This window comes from Varanus komodoensis, unplaced genomic scaffold (genome assembly GCF_004798865.1).
Source record: "Varanus komodoensis strain SLA01 unplaced genomic scaffold, ASM479886v1 scaffold19, whole genome shotgun sequence".
Classification (NCBI taxonomy): domain Eukaryota; kingdom Metazoa; phylum Chordata; class Lepidosauria; order Squamata; family Varanidae; genus Varanus; species Varanus komodoensis.
Window position 1 is genome coordinate 2,366,618 of NW_025335550.1, and position 20,860 is coordinate 2,387,477.

Below are 20,860 nucleotides of genomic sequence, written 5' to 3' on the forward strand. Positions count from 1 at the left end.
TCCGATGAAACCCCACTCAAGGTGTTAAACGTGTTCACACACCCGAATGCCCAGAAAACGCCTTCTTTGTAAAACTTTCTCAACCTCCAGGTTTTTCCCTTCTCTCTCCACTTGCTTCTTATCTCTCTCTATTATTAAATATTGGCAACGCTGCAACAGATGGGCGCGTTAAGAGCTGGAATTTTTCCTACTTTAGCATCAAAACATTCCCTCTATTTTTTTTTTCTAAATAACTTTGCAGTTTGCTGCTGAAAACATAGATTGCTTTAAAGAAAAAGGCGAAGGAGGAGGAGGAGGAGGAGTCGTCCACTGTTTTCATTAAAACTAAAAATTCCGGGGAAGAAAGAAAAAGATCGATGCAACTTTGTCCTCCTCCCGGAATGAGACTAGGAAAGCCACTTGAGTCGAAACCCAGATCCCTAGCGCCCCCCCCCCCATATAAAACTCTCCTACCACCCTGCAAAAACCAGATCGTGGTACTTTGAACAGAATCCACTCGCAGGCATCATTCCCCAAACACCCCCTCTCTCCTCCCCCCTGCATGTAAGTTTCCTTTTTAACCTGTTACTTGGGGTCGTGTCTTCAAAATACCGCGGATTTCAGCCTGGCAGGTGCTGGCTTTCTCCTCCGGGAGGGGGGCACGTCATGCAAGCTCCTGTTTCCCACCCCCACGCCCATCCCTTTCCTCCACCCCCTTCCAGTTTTGCTAAAAAGCCCTTAACTGCTCTGAAATACAAGTGCAAAGCGCCCCCCCCCCGTCTCGCGCGCGCGCGCGCGCACACACACACACTCACACTCCGCCGGCGCGAATGCCATAACGTTACCTCCGCAGCATTAAGCGCTTATTCATAATAAGAGGTCGCCCAGACAGAGCACAAAATGGCAGGGTGCACTTTAAAGACAAGAGAGCATTGCAGAAGTTTTGACACATGGGGGCCCAATGGACGCTAAACTTTGGACCGCGGTTCAATTCGGGAGGTGTCCGGGGGGGGGGGGGGGATAGGAAGAAAGCACGGTTTGCTTTCCCTTGATTATGGATATCACGCCTTGCCACGGAGGGAGCTACCGGAGGAGGGAGAGGAGCCCGCGTCACCCTTACGTGGGCGAGAAAAAGTCACTTTGCAAACTTTAGATTGCCCCAATTTCAGGAAGGGGGAAAAATCCCGCCCCCACGCAAAAAAAAAAAGTTTCTGGGCAACTTGAAAGCGTTGGTCACCGCGAGAGTTCTCGGAGTTCTCCTAAATCCTCTATCTGCGTTTATTAAAAGCTGGATAAAGTCTTTCCTTTCTTCTCCCCCACCCCCCCGAAAGTAACGGATTTAAAAAGACCAGGGAAAAGCGCCGGCTCGCTCGCTCGCTCGCTCGCTCGCTCTCTCCTCCAGGCTTAAGTTCTATAGCGCCATACAACGGTTCCTTTGCTCCTTTCATTCTTTTTCCCCTGACAGCCTTTGCTTGCAAACGTCATTGCTATGGATATTTAATTATACTGTATTTTTTAATCACGCAGGCCCCGTTGCGATGATGCAAAAAAAAGGGGGGGCGGAAAAAATATTCCAAACTGACTTTAGCAGCGTTCGGGGGTGCGCGCCCCGGTTTAAAGCACACACGCACGCACACACACACACACACGGACACACACACGAACTCCGATCTCCCCTCTGATCGCGCGCTCCCTCGCTCTTTTTTGTTTTCCTCCAAAAATCTGAAATAAACAAATAAGGAAATGCCACTGGCGTCCCTTTTGTCTTTTCCTTACCTTCCCAATTTGTTTTAAAGCAAAGCGGAGGAGAAACTCCTGCACGTAAACGAAGCGTTGTAAAAGATTGTGTTCAATGAATAATGAAGCATATCCCACATGATTGACTTGATCATTTGCTCGGGCTGAGATGGGGGGAGAAGTGGCCAAGGGGAACTCTGCCGATCGGCCACTCTGGCCGACTCTCCTAAATCTTGGCGAGCCACCCCAAGGGCGGCGGGGGGGGCGTTATTTTCATGTGTCGCTTTTTCTGCAGGAGACCCCCCCTTTTCCTTGATAGCGATCAGGCAACATCGCAAGACATTCCCGGCTCTCAGCTTGGACTCCCCCTATCTGGTAGGTGAAATGCATTGTACCATTAAAAAGGCACTCCATTGTCGTCTTGGCATAATTCACAGCAACTAGATGGGTCTTGCGGCATTTAGCTTTGATGAGCCAAATGCTGAACCCTTGATATAATAATCTACAAAGAATGGGCTCCGATCGTCCATTTTTCCCTTTCTGTCTCAGGAACTAAGAGGTTGGGGGAAAGCATTTAACACAGAGCAGTTTTGGGCATGACCTTGAGCCCGTGTAAACACACTTATTAAAGCCCCTAAGATCCCCCACCCACCCGCCAGCCGCTCTTTTCGGATTCAAGCCTAGATCAACCCTTCTCCCCTCCCTTTGCCTGTCATTTTTCCTAAACAAATCCGAAGATCTTTCCGTATTTAGGGAGGAAAAAAAGCAGAGGTGGGGGGGAGCGAGCGAGCGAGCGAGCGAGGAGGAGGAACGGCGCGGGGGGGGAGTATTTAAGCATCGCTTCTTACCTGCTCTGGAAACTATCCGAAGTCTGTTTCTTTGAAAAACTCCAGGGGAAGCTTGCTGGCCGGTTGGATCGCGCAGCATCAGTCCAAGAAGCTCCAGCGCTTAAGAGAAGTAATCAACGATAAAGTGACGTTGATCTGCACTGTAACCTTGTGGCGTATTTAATGTAAATAAGCAGTTATGTTGCCAATCGCACGCATGCAAACACAGAAAGGTCTTCAGCGTTGCATTTTGATGCTTTCCATTAAGGCTGACTTTATTTACATACACTATTTAGGGGAAGGGGGGAGGAGAAAGAAGATCATGATGGTTCGAAGACAATACTAGTGCCAAATGATTATGAAAATATGATTTTAATTAATCACGTAGTAGGCAAGGAAATTAGCATACGGTAATTAAACTTCCAGGGGAAAAAAAAGGAACGAAAGAAAGAAAAGCGCCATGAAGGGTCTCTGCCTTATAGGTCTGGAATAATCAGGAAATATATAGATAGAGATTTAAAACGTGAGATTTTTCCCCCAGGTCCAATATACTTTCCTATCAAGAACCTAACTTTTAAAAACATACATGCATATATACATATAACTTCAGCGGGGTTTATCTGCTGAGGAAGGTTTAAGAAATAATATGCCAGCAAGCAGAAGAGGGTGGAAAATTGGGGATAGGTTATATTATGTGGTTAATAAGCTAAAAGAAGAGAAGGGCAGGAGGAGGGTTAAAATGGGGGGAGAACACTGAATAATGCAATTATGGATTCTGTGTCCCATAGTTGACAAAAGCATGGTGCCTCAATAGACTCTTTGTGATGGGATTATATAATGATTGTGGGGTAATTATGGGAAAAAAAGAGATTTAGTCATAATAAAAAGTATCAAAATACACCAGCTTCTTGTAAAGGGAAAAGCTAGCTCACGACATTAGGGGCATGTTAATAGGGAAGGGGAAGGGGCGGTGGGGAGGGGGGAATAAAAGCAGGATCCGAAAGAGCTGACAAATAAAGAGAGACTGTGATGTGCATGATTAAGAAGAGATGGAGGCAGATTGATTATTCAAAATGCCGAACCACAGGGACACTTAAAACATTGATTCAGGTAACACTAGTTTCATCTCAACTGAAATGAGTTCCCTGAAGATGACTGGCATACATTTTAAATCAGTTTACACCATAAAAAGGGGGGGAAAAGCAGGGGGGAAAACAGAAGCAACATCACAAGCAGAAATCTTCTGGCATAAATGCAGAATTCTGTGTGGTAGAAGAAAAGTTTAGGTGTTTGTATATTCCCAGGAAGAATCAGCAAGTTGCGGGGCATGGGGGGTCTCCTTAAACATTTGCATTGTTTCTTTCCATGCTGTTTTAGAAGAAGCCCTTTTTGGCTTTAAGGCTTCTTTTCAGTCCTCATAGGAATGGGGAGACTTTTTAAAGTGCATACTTTCAGACTATTTTTTAAGGAACCTTCTCACCATCCAGGGTTTCTAGCTTCTTTTAAGAAGTTTAAGAACTACTTTTCAGAACTGCTCCTAGCCTTGGTGGAAGAGCAGCATTTTCACGCCTTTGCTCCAAAGTCTAGGAATTCACTCCACTTTGCAATTTAATCTGTCTGAAATTCTCTTTGAACAAATTCCAAAATACACTTTTTTGATAGAAATTAGCATGGCAATCCCATCAATAATATCACTATCACTATGGGAATGATAAGTGTAGCAGTGGGGGGAGGTTCTTTATTCCAATTCTTCGTGGATCAACTGATTATATTCTCTGGTCTTTTGAATCTGTTATTGTAAGTCAAGTGATTCTTTATAAGTGACAGCCCTGACAAAGAGATGAGGATGGGAAAGCAGGTCGAAAGGAAGTTGCCATATGGACTTTTAAAAAGGCACTTTTTGAACAAGATAATAGGGAAATGGATGTTGCCTTTAACCCTTCACAATCTCATTCTCAGCCTCATAAAACTACTTTTTTCCTTTAACATAAATTCCCCACCAGCTAGTTCCTTCTGGATCTGCCTGCAGAAGTATTATCAGATGCAAAGAGCTGGAGGCAAACCCATTTGATTGCTCTGAACCTGAAGGAGCCCAGTGAGTGGTCTACACAATCCACCATATTGTGGCACACTTTCTCCCAATTAGCTGCCAGGATGTATCCCAAAAGGCTGCAAACTTTTCAGTTGATTGTTGGGGTTAAAAATCAGCAGGATAACCATTTTTTCCTCCTCTCATGATAAAATAAGTTTTGGATGCATCTCAAGCCATGACATCCCAGTTTTTTTTTAATGGCCAGAAGAACTGTTACAAGAACCCTCAGTCAGTTCCTCTATTTCATTTGAGGAAAACAAAAGCTTCAAAAGAGTCTCTTTTAATGGAGGGAGGGCACTATAACAAACCCTGAGATCTCCTACCCTCAAGAAAGCTTGCAGTATGTGGAACCAGGACCTCTGAAGATCCTTGCCCAAGAATATGCATTTGGAAATCCTTTAGATATCATGGTTAATGAATGTTAATAATCCTTCTTCCATTTGACACAACACACTTTGGACATTATGTCAAAGGTTTACCAATAATATTGGGGGTGAAGGGGGAGTAAGGAAGGGGAGAGGGAGGAAGACAAGCCAGGTTTGATATTGTAATAACAATAAAGGGGTGAGAAATCTAAAAGCCTTAGCTTGCATGTAAAATCAGGGCTAATTTCAAGAGGCTTTTGTAGAGATCTTTTGTATCAGCTCAGTTTGGTTATCTGCCCCTTCTGAGGTGGCCAGCCAGCTAGGTGAATGAGATTGTAGGAGAGAGTGAGAGCAAGCGGACAGTGGCAGAAAGAGAGAAAAGGGATGAACCTGCTGTGTTTTGGCTCTAGTCTAACCTGCCACTGGCATTGTGATTTCTACAGGTGCTCTCAGGGACATGTAGCCCTTGACTTTAAAAAGTTATCCATATCCTACACCTAAATGTTATCCTTAATTCTAACCCTGTTTAGCCAAACACAAACAAGCAAGGTCTACAGAGGTATTTCTCCAACTACATCCACTATACAGAATCCTTCTAATTTGGCCACTTCCACCTTGAAAGAAAGAGGGAGATGCCTTGGAGTACCAACGTATCTCAGAAGAGCTTCAGGTGCTTCATAGGAGGACCTCAGTGCTAAGTGTTTAAGAAGCGGGTGGGTTGCTTGTGGCCAAATTTTGAATTGCAAAGGGGCTTATAACTGGTCAGACAATCAGTGCATAACCACTAGAGTGCACGTGTCTTTAGGTAGCTTCCTGCTCTCCTTTCTTTGTGAGATACATTGGCCTATAAAAAGAAAATTGATCTCTGAACTTCTAGATGTGTCTTGCTCACTTTGCTGTCCTACACAGTAGAAGCCAGCAGAGCAGAGGACAGGATGAGCTCTCAAGGAAGACACCGTAAGTCCTGCACCTTAGCAACTCTGCTCAACGAAAATATGCAGGTTAGGAAAACAAGGTATTGCCAAGACATATGATTTAGGCTGGATTAAATTCATGAAAACACTTAGTCTGCCTAGGGAATCACTAGTTTTAATTGAACCTAGAGCCATTCTCAACTCACCTGAGCAGAATGGAGAGAAGAAGATAATAAATATTCTTATTCTACATCTATAGATATAGATTAATTATAGAATTATGAATATTCTATCATTCATTCTACATCCACCTGTATGCAACCACCTGTGCTTACCCAAGCTGCATATTTGCCATTTCTTTAAAGGCAAAAAATGTTTCCCCACAGGGCTTTTATCATGCAGTCACCTTACCTAATATGGAGTTCTAGAAGGGATCCAGAGGATGACCCCTTTTGTCCAGGTGTAACTGCCCGGCTTCCCTCTATTTCCATCCTTTTTCCCAATGCAAAAAAATCTGAGGGAAAAGGATGGAATAGGTGCGTAATTCCTTTTGACTTGCAGCACTAGAAGTTCTCTCTGGTGCTGAGGAACTTAGGCTCCTAAAAGACGGTCACCTAAGGCATGGAGAATCATGTCTGATCCAAGGCTGCCATAGCAGAGGAAGGAGCAGGAGATTAAAAAACTCATAGCCTTCAACATTCGCAGGAATACATGAGAATTAAGGAAGAATTAAGAAACTCGGGTTAAAACTCTGGGTTGTTTTACCCTCAACAGCCTGGAGTGCATGATTCACAACTAAAAATTGGAAAGTGGAAATGGTGCGTGGGTAGGAGCTGATTTGCTCTGGTGTGGCACTACCAATTCACGGGCGGTTCAGCCCATACATCTGCATTCCTTGTATTACTTGAAAGGTTGCATGTTCCTGTTTGTAACCCAGGCATTGCTTACCTGTTTATAATGGAGTAAGAGTGCTTAGATGACCAAGTTCTTATAATGCAATAAATGCTCTCTAGTTAGCCAGAGATTAATTGCCATGCTGTGACACAAGGAACACAATATGTAGGATGTAAGCATTGCACACAGACTCCCTGCAGCAAAACCATGACTTTTAGAACCAAGATAAAAGTAGATCATAATAGACATAATGGTCAAATTGAATAGGTTTCATGGTTAAATAAGTTTTTGCAAAGATTTAAAAAAATCAAGAAAAAATTGTGTTTACATAAGTCTTGCTGTGAATTCAGGTCCAATCTAGCATTGAAAGCTACAAGACTTACTTCTAATTGAATATCTTCCCAGTTCTCCAGTGTTCAATCTTCATGTCAATTTTTTTTCCATTTAAAAACGGTTATACTATTATTTTTCTCTCTCTCCTCCCACCCCTCTTAACAAAGACAGTGACAGTATTAATTTGGTTTAAGAACCTGGTAATCTCAGCCTTAAATAAATCCAGCCTTTTACTTCTGATTAACTAAGGGAGATACACAGACATCACCTTCTGATCCTGGAACCATGTTTTTTTTAAGGTATTTAAACTGTAAAGAAAGTGAAACTTTAGCTTAACATATGGATGATGTAGCCTGTGATCCTCAACCTGCATTTAAATTATGATTTATCACACGGAGAAGGCATAACTGCAGCTTGCAAGATCTATTCTCCTTCTACAAGAACCCCAGGACCCCTCAGCCAGGGGCAGGTGCAATAAATGGACACTTCAGATCAAATTATTCAAGGCCTGGGAATTCAGTCAGAGTACTAGAACTTAATGAAACTTGCAGTCTTCCAACACATTTCATGGTGGAGCCATTTTGTTGTTCCCATTCTTAAGCTATTGGGAATCAGAAATCCTTGCTGATCTACTTCACTTCATCCAGAGATCTACCCCTTAATCTACTTTCATCCCACCCTGCTATAAAATACTGAAATATTTTGCTAGTTCAGTGAAACTTACAACCCACCTATAAAAACATTACTTAGAAGTAAGAGCTATGATATTCACCAGGACTTGCTTCAATGCGATGTGTTCAGAAATGAGTCAAGGGTTCAGAGTCAAGGGTGTTAGTCAAGGATGATGAGAAAGCGCCAAATAGATATTTATATATTTATTTATTTTTATTTATTTAGATATCAGTTATTTATTTAGGTATCAGTTATATCTATTTCAGTCAGATAACTGAAATAGATACCAGTTTCTATTACTTTAAAAATAAAACACCTGCTACTGAGAATGTTTCCTGAGAAGAGAGCATACATCAAAGACCATATTCTGTAGTAACAGATCAAATACAGCAAAGATGCCCCAACAGTCTCCACATCTTCCCAAGCACCACTTCTCCATGTATAAAATCAGAAGGTGTAAAGGACCTACATGAGTGTTTAAAAAATGCCCATACAGCTGAGAGTGAAGGCGGCTGTTGTTCAAATGCTCTTAACACCCAGCTGTGGAGAAACACCAGCATTACGTCTATACAGGTAATATTATGCAACAGCAATTCCATACAGTCTTTGCCTCTCTCCTAAAATTTCAGAATGCTCTTTGATCTAAAGTTATTTCTTCCAGGAGACTTACTAACATAGTGTTGTATTCTATAGAACAACAGAAGCTGAAGTCAGGTCCTGCTTTCAAAGACCAACAGTCTAAATCTGGGGCCCTCAAACTTTTTCACCAGGGGGCCATTTGAAAGGTGCCGGTGCTGGGTGCAAGCCGGAAAGGTGGTGCCAGCAGTGTGTGCGGCCGGCAAGGGGCCGGGGGGGGTGAGGGGGGGTGATGCAAGGGGAGGTGGGCGCAGACATGCCTCGCGAGCCAGGCGCATGAGGCAGCGGCTTGCTCACTTAGAGATCATTTTCTCCAAATGAGCAAACCGCTGCCTCCCCGCGCGCAGGGCAAGGTTGGCAGCGGTGGGTCCGGATGGACATCTCGGACCAGATCGGGCCATAGTTTGAGGACCCATGCTCTAAATGTTGCTGGGCTGTTATTGTTCTTCCGGTCACATATTTGCATTGAAGAAACCCAATGACTGACCACTATGTAAACCAAGCAATGACGCACACCTAGGACCAAGACTGCCAGGCCCATCATTTTCGGAGGGCAGCACACGAGATTTTGTGTGTCGGAAATTCAGCCTCTGCACCTTTCTCTGTCTGCAGCATTACCCTATGATCACATTTCCCTTCTGTTTCTCTTTGCAAATATCTGTGGAATCTTTGATGAGATAGGAGGGTTTGTTTTGTGCATTACTTGTTCATCACCCAGTAAGTGCACAGGCTAATCAGAGCTGGAATACTTTATGCTCTTTGCTAGAAATGCTGTTGTTCATACAAGAAAACGGATTATTTCCCACCATTGCTAATCAAGATGCCAAATAGCTAACAATTTGCTGGGAACCAGCTAACTTACTATCTCCGATTAAGGTGATATACCAAAAAATTGAGAATTCGTGGAATACTAGATTGTTTATATTTGTCGTAGTAATAAACATTGTTGTGTCCTGTTATCTCCAGCCTTTGGTATATAATGGACCGATGGCTAGAAATGCACATTTCTGGGCAGAGTTCACGTTCCACTCATGTTGTTCAGTATTCAGCTGGAAGGTTTAAGAAGCAAAGCCTGAATACCCACTTGTTACATTGGTAAGCATCGATCACTTGTTCCATACTGTATCTGCGAAACTGTATTTCAGTATCAAAAGAGATTACGAGATTATTTCAAAGAAGACTTCAACTTTGCATCCTTTTTACAATGAGCTGTTCTTTATTACAAGATGGAAAAGTATGCCGGGGGAAGGATCTGTAACAGCAGCTAAGAATGTTACCCCTCCGTGATCGAAAACAAAGTTGGGTTCAATAGAAGTTAACATTAACAATGCAGGAGCCTGAAGTAGAAATTAGAAACATGAGTCTGTGATAACGATGATATTATCACTCTGGCAAAAAAAAGGTGTTCTCAAATGTCATCGAAAGAAAATAAAGAAAAGCATCTTGACTCGAACTGTCTATTCCACTCAGTGAGGAAAATCCCCCTAAATTCAATACATATAGAACCTGAATTTTAAAAGAAAGCAAATATTCCTTTAGGGTGGAATTGTATGCATGTTTAGACAGAAAAAAGTCCTATAGCTCGCAGTTTGCCCTGACCATGTAGTGCATGGGTCCTCAAGCTACAGCCCAGGGGCCGGATCCGGCCCGCCCTGCCCATTAGGACCCGCTGCGGCCGCACCCACTGCCGTCCACCTCACCCTGTGCGCGGGGAGGCAGCGGTTTGCTCACTCAGAGAAAATGATCTCCAAGAGAGCAAGCCGCTGCCTCGTGTGCCTGCCTCGCAGCGTGTACCCCCCCCACACCTCGGCTCACCCCCCCTCAGTGCATGCGCCCGCATGCACCGCCCCTTCCCCCTTGCCGGCCTGCACACACCGCTGGCACCATCTTTCCGGCCCACGCCCAGCCCGGCCCCGGCACCTTTCAACTGGCCCCCTGGGGGAAAAGTTTGAGGACCCTGATGTAGTGACTAACAATGAGATGTGAACATCCCAATTCAGCTCTCGGCATGGGCTTCCTAAGTGCATGATGCAAGCCCATCTCTCCACCTCTACTCCAATGGACTGATAATCCTGACCTACCTTAGGACTGTTCTAAGTATCAAGGTGAAGCTTAGAAAGCATTCTGAGGAATACCACACAGTGGTAGACGAATGTTTATGGTGATAAGAGCTTATTAAATGTTGACTAATCCTTGTTGAATTATGTTGGGCACAATAAGGAGAATAAATCAGATGGATAAATAGTTTTATTCTTCAAGCACCGCTATTCAGTGCTGTTTTTATTCTCTGGTTTGTTTCAGCATTTGCATTGCATGTTTTTAATCTACTGCCTGCTGCCCAGAGTACTCCAGGCATTGGGAAGTTTAAACATACATTATGAAGAAACCTCAGACTTTTACATTTTGCCACACATTCAAAACTCCTGACACACTGATTGTGTCCACAGATGCACAGATCCTGAAAAGATTCTTCCTACAGAAGCATCCACTGATTCTCTTAGAACTGGCTCCCATGACTCGGAGTTCAGGGCAAGTGTGTAGCACACCATAGCTTTAGTTAGCCTTTCAACAGATTCAAGGCTAGTAACAGTGGAAGTGTGAGCATTCCTCAGAGGGAGCTACAGGGTGCAAGTAAGTAGTATCATTCCATTTTTATCTTGCTTTTTATTTTATTTATTTATTTATTTATTTATTAAAACATTTTTATGCCGCCCCATTCGCCGAAGCCTCCAAGCAGCTTTCCTCCAAGCAGCTCAGAGCAGTGCACCCTTTCATTTCATCTGGCCTTAAAACCACCATGTGCAGTAGGTTATAGGAATCCAGTGCGCCTGGCCCGAACTCAATACGGTTTGCAACTTAATAGGGAACATAAACCAGATTCTTAATTCCAACATTCTGGTCTTTTACCATTCTTGATAAGAGCAGCTAAATCTTTCAGTTTCACTAAGTGAAATCCTTCACAAAGTTTTAGACCCTAAGACTTCACATAGAGTATCCATTCTCACTTAAATGTATGCATTTAGGTAGAGATTTTGGAAAAGACCTTGGAAAACATGGTGTCAGTAAACCACTAAGAATGCAATGCTATGTACATCTACTCAGAAGTAAAGCATACTGAGTTCAACAGAACTTACTCTCAAGTAAGTGTGTACAGTATTACAGCCTATATGAATTAAACATGGTCTAATATGCAATTTATCATCATGGCAGACACCAGAGAGATGGACTGGATCCCTCTAACATTTTTTAGCTTAACCATTTCACAGCATTCCTGATTTTTTTAAAAAAAAATCAGATTCTGGCACTCTTATCAAGTATTATAGTTGGAATCTGCCTGGATATTTTCAACAAGTATGGAGGAATTATGGAAGAAAGAAACCCAGAATTCCAAATGTGCAATCAGACTTTTAAAGTTGAAGAAGGGTTTCAAATAATCAAATTCATAGGCCACCTAATTAAATGCTAAAAGGCATGTTTCATCTGGCTTTCATTAAAGCTCAATGTGTTTTACAAGTTGACTTCATGCAATCAGAAGTAAGCAGCACTGGGTTAATTGTAGCTTGCTTCTGTGCATAGGACTGTCATCATACTGATCCTAATACATGGGATATTGTGCAATCTACTGCTGGAGACTTCACACTCTCATGATGCACTCCAGCAGCTTCATATTTACCATTACACCTGTGGAATATACCATGCGTGCCAACCATAGACGAGACTTTCCCAGAAATCCAGCTGAAAAGTCATGATCACAACATCAGGATTCGCCTCTTTGGCCAAGAATTTCAATTTTTGCAATGAGCAAAATACAACAATAAGATTATGGTGAAGAAGCAGACATAATCCAAGTTAAACACTGACATTCCAGGAGACAGGAGGAATGGCAAGGAAGGAAACAAGAAGAGAGTTAATATAAATGAATTAGTCCAGCTTTGTCTTCTAAAATGAATAGGTTTTAGTCCAGAAGATTCCAAGTTTTAGAAGCTATGTTTTCCCTTAAGATCCTATTAAACATGAGAAAGTTCTAGTTACCCAAGTAGTCTTTCCAATGTGCTAATTGTTTACATCCTGATTCTTAAGGGCTCCTTGTTAAGGAACATAACCATGTCCAGAGAATTAGACTCAAATTGGGAACAATTGGATTCAAATCTTCCTTCAAGTAACTTCCTCCTTCAGCAAGTAACTATGTCACTATACCGTCACAGTTGTTATCAAGATAATCTATACTGGACTGAGCTTCTTGGAGGTAAGAAGGATTGTAAATTAAATATTTTATTTGTTCATATTACATTTCTGTTGTGTCCTTTCCCCAAGGATATCAGGGTGGCATGCAAGGTTCTCCCCGCCATCACCTCCATTTTATCCTCACAACAAGCTCATGATGCAAGGAGGCTGAGAAAGGGCAGGTGGATCACTGTCGTCCAATGAGTTGCACCACTGCATGGAGACAGTCTAAACATGGGTGTCTCTGGGCCTCAATCCAACACTCAAATACTCTACACTGCAGGCACAGCTGTGAAAATGAGGTGATGCAAGTATTACAGGAGAGGACCGTTGCCTTTATGCAGTGCTGACACACTTTCCAGAGGCTTCGGGCTGCTGCTGTTGGAAACAGGATGCTAAAATAGATGGATCCTCAGCCTGGTCTGGCAGAGCTGCCCTTAGCAGGAGTGGCCAGCATGAGCCCCTGCGAAGCATTTGGCCTACAACGCCCATCATACTCCCATCATGTCTGCCCTGCATCTATGGCAGATGAGAGAGGCGTGCCAAAGCATCTGGCAGTCGCCCGACACTGTTATAGAAAGACAGAATAGACACCATGTCTTTTCCCTTCATTGATGCTCCAGGTAGGAAAGATGTGGCACTTCTAGCCAAGCATACAGATCATTATGGTCTGGAGCACCATAGGGCATGAGCCCAATTTCAGGTGCAGGCATTTCCTGGGCAGACTGCCTACTGGAGACAGAAGAAGCAGGGAGACATGAATATCCTAAAATTCACTGAATGTCTCCTCAAAGCTCTGCTCAGCTTGCTTTCCTTCTCGTTTGTTGTCTTATCTTTTTGGTTTGTTCAAATGCAAAAAGTCTGTAATTCAAAAAGAGGAAAGTGTGCATTTCTGCGTGCATTTTTCACAACTGGGCTCTTTTCTTCCATCAACTGAAGCTTGAGAATGCAATTGTTTCAAATTCTTTCTTAAATATTTAAAGTGTTTTTAATTTTAATTCACACACACATACACACACACTATAGTAAATGTGCATTTTAAAAAATTTAAAAGCACATTTTCTGAAAGCAAAGAAAATTTGCAAACATTTGTGGACAATGTGTGCTTGGGGTCATGAGTAGGGCATTTTCAACTAATTTGTGAAATGCAATGAGTTCTTTCTACTTCCCTAGTACATGCATGTCTTCTTTTGTGGGTGGCTCCTATTTCAGCATGAAAGCTTATAGCAAAGCTGACCCAAAAAAAGCATGCTCAGACGCATGTGGGGTCCCCATTTGGGGCATGTTCATCTGTCCCCATCTGAATTGTGTGTACAAACTCCCTAATGTTAAAGGTCGACATCTTGGGGTACTACAGCCGGTGCCTGCCACTTTTTCTCTTCACATGTTTTTAATCCCACGTTTCTTCAGAAATGCAAGGCTGGTCTCAGAAGCTAGTGCTTCGCATCTAAACCACAATATTTGCTACCCATGGCACCACCAAAAATGTATGCATGACACAGCTGTTGTTCCGCACATGCTATGTTTTTTTCCTGCCTAATATTATGCTTTTAAAATACAGGTTATCCACTGCTCCATTCAGTTAATTCGTGTTTTTAAGGAAATCAGACCATCTGATCCCAACTCTCAAAAGGGAGTAGTACTAAATTCCTTCTTGTTTTGCAAAAAAAGGTCTCAAAATAATTTAGTTTCATGCCAGTTACGTACCCTTCGAGACCCAGAGAAAGGGGTTTTCTCATATCTGATTGTTATGCAATCGTTATATTATCTGCACTGAAGGAAGATTCAGTGCAAACATGGATTAGATAACCAATACCATATATTGTCCCATCATTCAAAAGACTTGTATTTTGTAACAGGATTTCTGTTTCAGACAAAGAAAATAAAACATTTCAGTTCCAATGTCTAACTCTGTCTTCAGAAATATCTTAACTGAATGCTTTATGCAAGGGGAAGCCCACTTTTCTCAACTTTTCTTGTTTCTAGGAAGATCATTCAAAGTTTATTCTTAAGGTATCCTTTAGTACATTTATAAAATTCTTGATTCCCAAAAAATAACCTTACAAAGTCCATAATTCTCATACAATATTGCACCATTCCACAGCAGTCTGCGATTAAATCAAGAACAGTTGAAGACTGGATGGCACCTGCCATGTTGAAAGAGTTTTTCTAAGCTGTTTTCCCTATTGCAGCCAAAAATGTTGTGGTCTACACAGTTTGATGATGATGATGATGATCTGTTGCCCTTGGTACTTGTTTAGATACAAAACAAGCCCCATCTTTCACTCTGCAGACTTCACCAATTCCAGATCCCTTTGGAGATTTTCCATGTATGCAGTAAATCAATCTCTCTCTCTCTCTCTCTCTCTCTCTCTCTCTCTCTCTCTCTCTCTCTAATTCTTTGTGGGAAACTCCTGCAACCTTTGGTGAAGATAGTCATATCATATCTGTAAATAATGAGTGTATAGAAGAGAGGGAGGAAGCTATCTTGCCAGGAGATGGCAAATTCCAACATGTCTCCTTTTCATAACCAGAAGGGCCACTGCAATGTAGCAATTGGAACATCCAAACAGAAAGACATAAGTTCAGATTACCCTTCAGCCATGAATCTGAGTGGATGCCCTGGAGCGGGTCGGTCCAACCCACCTCACAGAATCCTGTTCCAGGAGACCGAGGGTAGAAGGAACGCTGAGTCACGAATTTGCTGAGAGCAACACATGTGAAACCCACAATTCGTGGGAAAGGGTTCTGCTTCGTTCCACCCTCTTGCAAGGGCACATCCCCGTTCCGGTGCTTCTCTTGCCAGTGTACATATCATTGTGGAGAGTTTGGGAGGAAGCCTGCCCAGAGACGTTGGCTGGACTCACAGTCAAACCTCAAGTCAAGATTTCCCTGCATTTTCAAAAGTCTCAAATCAAGTCCTGCTGCTCATTCACTGCCTCCATAATGTGCTATTTACAGAGTGTCTTTCCTTTGGCATAGGTTAACTGGCAAGCGGCTGCAACATATCTGGGGCCAACTGAAGAGCTGCTAGGGTTTATTTTATGTATTTATTTATTTATTTATTTATTAAAACATTTTTATGCTGCCCCATTCGCCGAAGCCTTGGGGCAGCTTACAACATTAAGTTAAAAAATAATTATAACATTTAGTCCTAGCCGTTTTAGTCAGGCTGATAAGAAGACCATCATGTGTAAGACTTGACCAGCAGATAGAATGGGCTTCTGGTTTTTAAAGTACAGATTCCATTTGAGGAGACACTGAGTCCCTAGGAAACCCCGAACACACTGGATTAGCTTTTAAAAGGGGAGAAGATGGGAGCAACTACCAGTTCCTTCTTCCTTCTCTTTTTCTCCTGATGCTCAATGAAAATGAGAGTCTTGCCAGGAATGCCCAGGAACCAGATAGCCGTGGTCATTTAGAAACAGTGTGAATGCAAAGACTTCCACAAGCGGAACAGCTGGAAATCTCATGTGCCCTATCTCATATACATTGTCACAGGACTGTTTTCTTTTTAACCTAATTTAGTAATAACTTTTTATCATTTGAATGACAAGTGATTGAATACCCTAACTACAAGGGCTTCAGCTGTGGGATGGTATAAAAATATATCATCATCATCATCATCATCATCATCATCATCAAAATCTAATCTCCACTCTACCTCTGAAGTTAAGCTCTGTGGTCATGATTAAACACTCTGTGTTACCCTCTGTTAGGAAACAGCTATGGTTATTCCACAGAAAGTATTTCAGAAGTCTAGAGGGCTCACAGAACAATTTTACTGACTAGCTGCATTACTACCATGCCCAGGCAAACCATGGGCGGGCAGGCGGGCTGGCTTCCCCATGGATCAGCCAGCACAGCCACCAGGAGAACTTTGGAAACTTTGGTTTACCTACAGCTTGTTGCTCCTTCGGACACCAATGAACAACGGTTCATAACTGCATTTGCTCTGAACCGACCTCAAGCAACCGATGCTGAGAGTCGGTGTGATATAGGGGTTCAGAGTGCATGACTGGGTCTCAGGCGACCTGGGTTCTAGGCCCCGCTCAGCCATGGAGCCCACTGGGTGACCTTGGGGCAGTCGCAGACTCTCAGCCCAACAGGTGGTTGTTGTGAGTGTAAGGCTGAGAGCAGGAGAAGGAGAATGATGCGAGCCTCTTGCAGTTCATAAGAAGAAAGGGGGATAGAAATCTAATAAATTATAAATAAACAAATAAAATGCTTATGAAGCTGGTTTGTTTCAAGAAACCACAGTTAACTTGACCCCATTAGGGTTTAGATGCAACACTAAACCACTGTTTGCCATACACAGAAGCAGAAGTTCCTGATCTCCATGTTGACATACTGGAGGACAGGGAGACCTAACTGCTTAGTGCCAGTTTAGTGCCTATCGGTTTAGTGCCACTTATGAAGACCCATCTGGGAAGTGGGAGCTGGAAGCCAGCTTGTTCCATTTTTATGACCTTTTGCATTTGAACCGGTTGCAGGTACAAGGTTGGGAGATGGGGGAAGGTTGTCTTGGGCCCTGGGTCTCCTGTCAAAGGCTTCTATTAGCAATTGAACAAGCTAACATCTGTTGATGGAAAGATTTTAAGAGAAAAGCACTTGTGAATTCATAGCAACACAAATAGGAGTCGAATACTGTCAATTTCCCAATGACCTTTTAAAAACAACAGCAGCAATGAATGGGGCATATCTGCTTACAGATCTGATAAACAGAGCAGGGAGGCGGGGTAGGGTGTATGAAAGCATCAAAAGCTAGAGGGGGGAAAGGAATGCCTACAAAAGCTAATGCATTGCAAATCTGTGAAGTACACATGTGACACAACCTAAGAGAATCAAGCTTAAAAAGCGCAGAATCAATAAAAAGCCATTAAAAATCAATCTTTTAACAATGTATGAGCTGGTTTGCATGTCCTTAGTCACCCTTTTTAACACTAATTCTGTAATAATTCCAAACTGATATGCAGAGAACATGCCAATGTAAATCTATTTGAGTATTCAAAAATAAATGAAGAGCTTAAATTGGGGGGAAATTAATTTTATAGGGGGAAAAACTCTGTGCAGAATGATTATCAATGTTTAGAAGGGTCTTGTTGGTGAACTGGAATAAACTGAAAGCCTAGACATGGAATTAGGGATGATCTAAACAAATCCATTAAATTAGTTCAATTTTCAAAAAGCAAGGATCACACACATACCACCTCAAGATCATAAGACTTCGAATATGGTCCCATGGCAAGCCATTGTGCACTTTCAGATCAATAAATGGAAGCAATTGTCAGAAGTTTACCCAGGGATCCTACATACCTGCATGAAGATTCATTTTTGGAAGAGTTCACTAAAATAAAATGGATGGACTGCTTTGTCCTTTAATTTGTGTAATATTAAGTGATTTTGCATACAAGAGGAGAAGCTGTAGCCAGCTTCTTCAATTAACCTGATTGCAGGGGGAAGTAATTTAGAAATTGACCTGCTCTTGCTCAGAACTCTTTATTTTAGCCTCCTGGGCAACTGTTCTGTTGCTTTTTTCTTGCCCATCCCCCAATTCATAAGCTTGTGGCCAAAACTTCCAACAGATTTCAGGTGTGTGCACATTTTTATTATTATTTCTTGCTTTTAAGAAAGGATTCCGGAGAGGTCTTCGGAAAGGCAAAAGTGAAATGTGTATGCAGTGCTAACTGAATGGTCCTCCATCCACAAAATCTTTCTGCAAATGGGAAGCTGCATGTGGTGAAGACTTAAAGCCCAGCATTCTCCACGCATGCTAGTTTTCTGGGTTCGGGGATTTTTTTGCACTTCTGGAATCATGCAGTACCATGCCTGAGATGTACAGGATCTCAGGCTGATAACCATGTTAATGCATCTTCTGGCAAATGTCCAGCCTAGGTCTTTCGGCTATCCAAATCATAGCAGGACACAGAACTCAACACCATCATTTCTACCCCAATACGGAAATGATTGATGCTATCAGATGTGCACTGGGGCAGCAACTGGCTGGCCTGGAGTTTCTATTGGCCTCTTCTGGGTCTTGCTGGAAATCTTTGAAGATATACTTCACATAAACGGACCTTCAGAGCTGAAGTTACATAGCATACTCCACAGAGGAAACGACTGGTCTGAAAAGTACAGGATGGGGTTGACCAAGCCTGGCTGAAAGGTTGCCTGGGAGCCCCCTCCCTGGGCACAGTCAGTCATGAAATGAATGCATCCTAGCAATCAGCCACGGTGGCTTGTCCTGTGGACACTCCACAGTGAGTGCAGCAGATGACTAGGCTCACCATGGTGGTTTGCCCACTCCACCTTCTTCAGCCCTCCCAGGGAACACAACAGAAGTCCCGCTAATCATCCCTGATATCATGGCTGTAATAATGAATGGGTTTCAGCTCACTGCAGCCTTTATTTTTTTCCTCAAGATTGCAAAAGGCAGGTCTCAAACCACCTTTCATGAGGCCCAATTTGACAACTATGGGCCATCGCTTCAAAAAGCCCCTGGGGAACCTTGGAGGAAGTGCCTGTGATTTGGCCAACTTTTAAAAAATTCTACATGATTTTGGCAAGTATTTGCAAAAAAGAAAAAAAAATGAAAGAACATCATTATCTACAGTTGCACTGCTGCAGATATTCACCATTGCATGGATGCAGGAACGAAGAGACTCAGGTGGGCAAGGTGCCGAGGGCAGCCTGCTGGCAAAGTCCAGCAGGTTTGCAACCTGGGCATTGCCTCAGAGAACGGAAGGCTAGTCCCCGCCCCCCCCCCCCCAGTTGTATCTGGCAACTATCAGCAGGTAATCTGTGAAATGCAACCAAAGACTTGCATGTTCTTAGCTCATAAAAATGAGATGGCTTGTTCTTGACCACCTTTGCTGCAAGATCTTTCCCACCACAGGGACTGAGAACCCAGGTGTCTGAAGGGTGCTTTCACGTCGACCCTTGTTCCTAAGATTTGGTCATCTTTGGAACATACAAAGGAGTGAGCCACTGCATTTACACTCAACAGCTGTCGAAGTTAAACCTCAATTTTTAAAAATAAGGGTTTTTGTAAAATATTTTACCAAGTAGTAAAAGAAATGTTTCTGGCAGGAAAGTACATGGACGCATGGAATCCACAGCCGATTCCGCTTGGGCGTGAGGCGGCAGTCACTTAGTTGTGAGGCTCAGTCCGTGAAATAGCTTGTTGCCCATCGCCAAGCAACCCTGGACTGCGTCACTAGAACCCTGAAGCCCAGTTTTGCTTCTGTAAGAAGGAATACACAGGGAGTTTTGAAATCTCCTCGGTACATGATGAGTTTAACAGGTTACCATTAACAGCCCCGTGTTTCTTACCCACTAATATATCTGAAGTACGTATATGTCAAATACTCTTTGTCTCCTTGTGAAGAGTTTGGAAACACACAACTAAGAGCAAGGCAAAGACGAGCATTTCAGTATAGTTCTGTATAGCCTGAAGTGCCTGACACTGTCTGATCTGGAAAGCTAAGCAGGGTCAGGCCGGGTTGAAATGTGGATGGGTGATTTTAACGGCTCTCCGTGAACCAGCCAGAGAGTTTTGGCTATGCACACTATAGAAATGTAAAGAATGATGATAATAGTAGTAGTAAGTTCACGCAGATCACAACCACAATAGTGCACGAGAACCTAAAATCTATTCTTAGAGTGGGTACATTCCACTGCAGCTGAATAATCATCAAGACAAGAGCAAGGCAATCTTTTATTAATGTTACCAAAAAAAATTGGCAGGAGCAAACAATCAAAATCTATTTTATGGATTTCATTCTTAATTTATCCCCTTTTACTCCGCTGCTCCCACAGCTGTTTCTTTGTGAATACGGCTCACAGTTTCTTACATCCGCTAAACTCAGCTAAAGTAAAAGAGGGAGGAAAGGAAGAAAAAACTTTCATCCGGTGAGGCACTTTATCAAGAAAATTCCACAAGAAATTGGTTGTTACCTGCAGATAACAACTGGTTTGTTAGTTAATGGCTAAGCAGCATATCCAAGGCCTGTTAATGTTCCAGCTGTCCAGTCATTAGCTGTAGTAAAGACTGATTTTGAGGATGTTATTGCTGTGATAAAATATCCTCAAAAGATTATACCAGCAATAGTGAATGGGGGGGGAAGTATTAGTGGCTATAGTGTGACTGAATTGCTGTGTTTGAAAAATTGGTCATTCCCTGGCGGT

General features: G+C 42.7%; 1 protein-coding gene across 1 annotated transcript in view; it reads right to left on the reverse strand.

The window, feature by feature from the left end:
- The window catches only part of ZNF536 (zinc finger protein 536), a 506,153-nt gene extending 503,487 nt beyond the window's left edge, over positions 1-2,666 (reverse strand). Inside the window, exon 1 of the mRNA XM_044427921.1 lies at positions 2,565-2,666. The gene's annotated coding sequence lies outside the window, so the exon portion shown is untranslated. The remainder of the gene's footprint in view (positions 1-2,564) is intronic.
- Between the last annotated feature and the right edge of the window lie 18,194 nt (positions 2,667-20,860).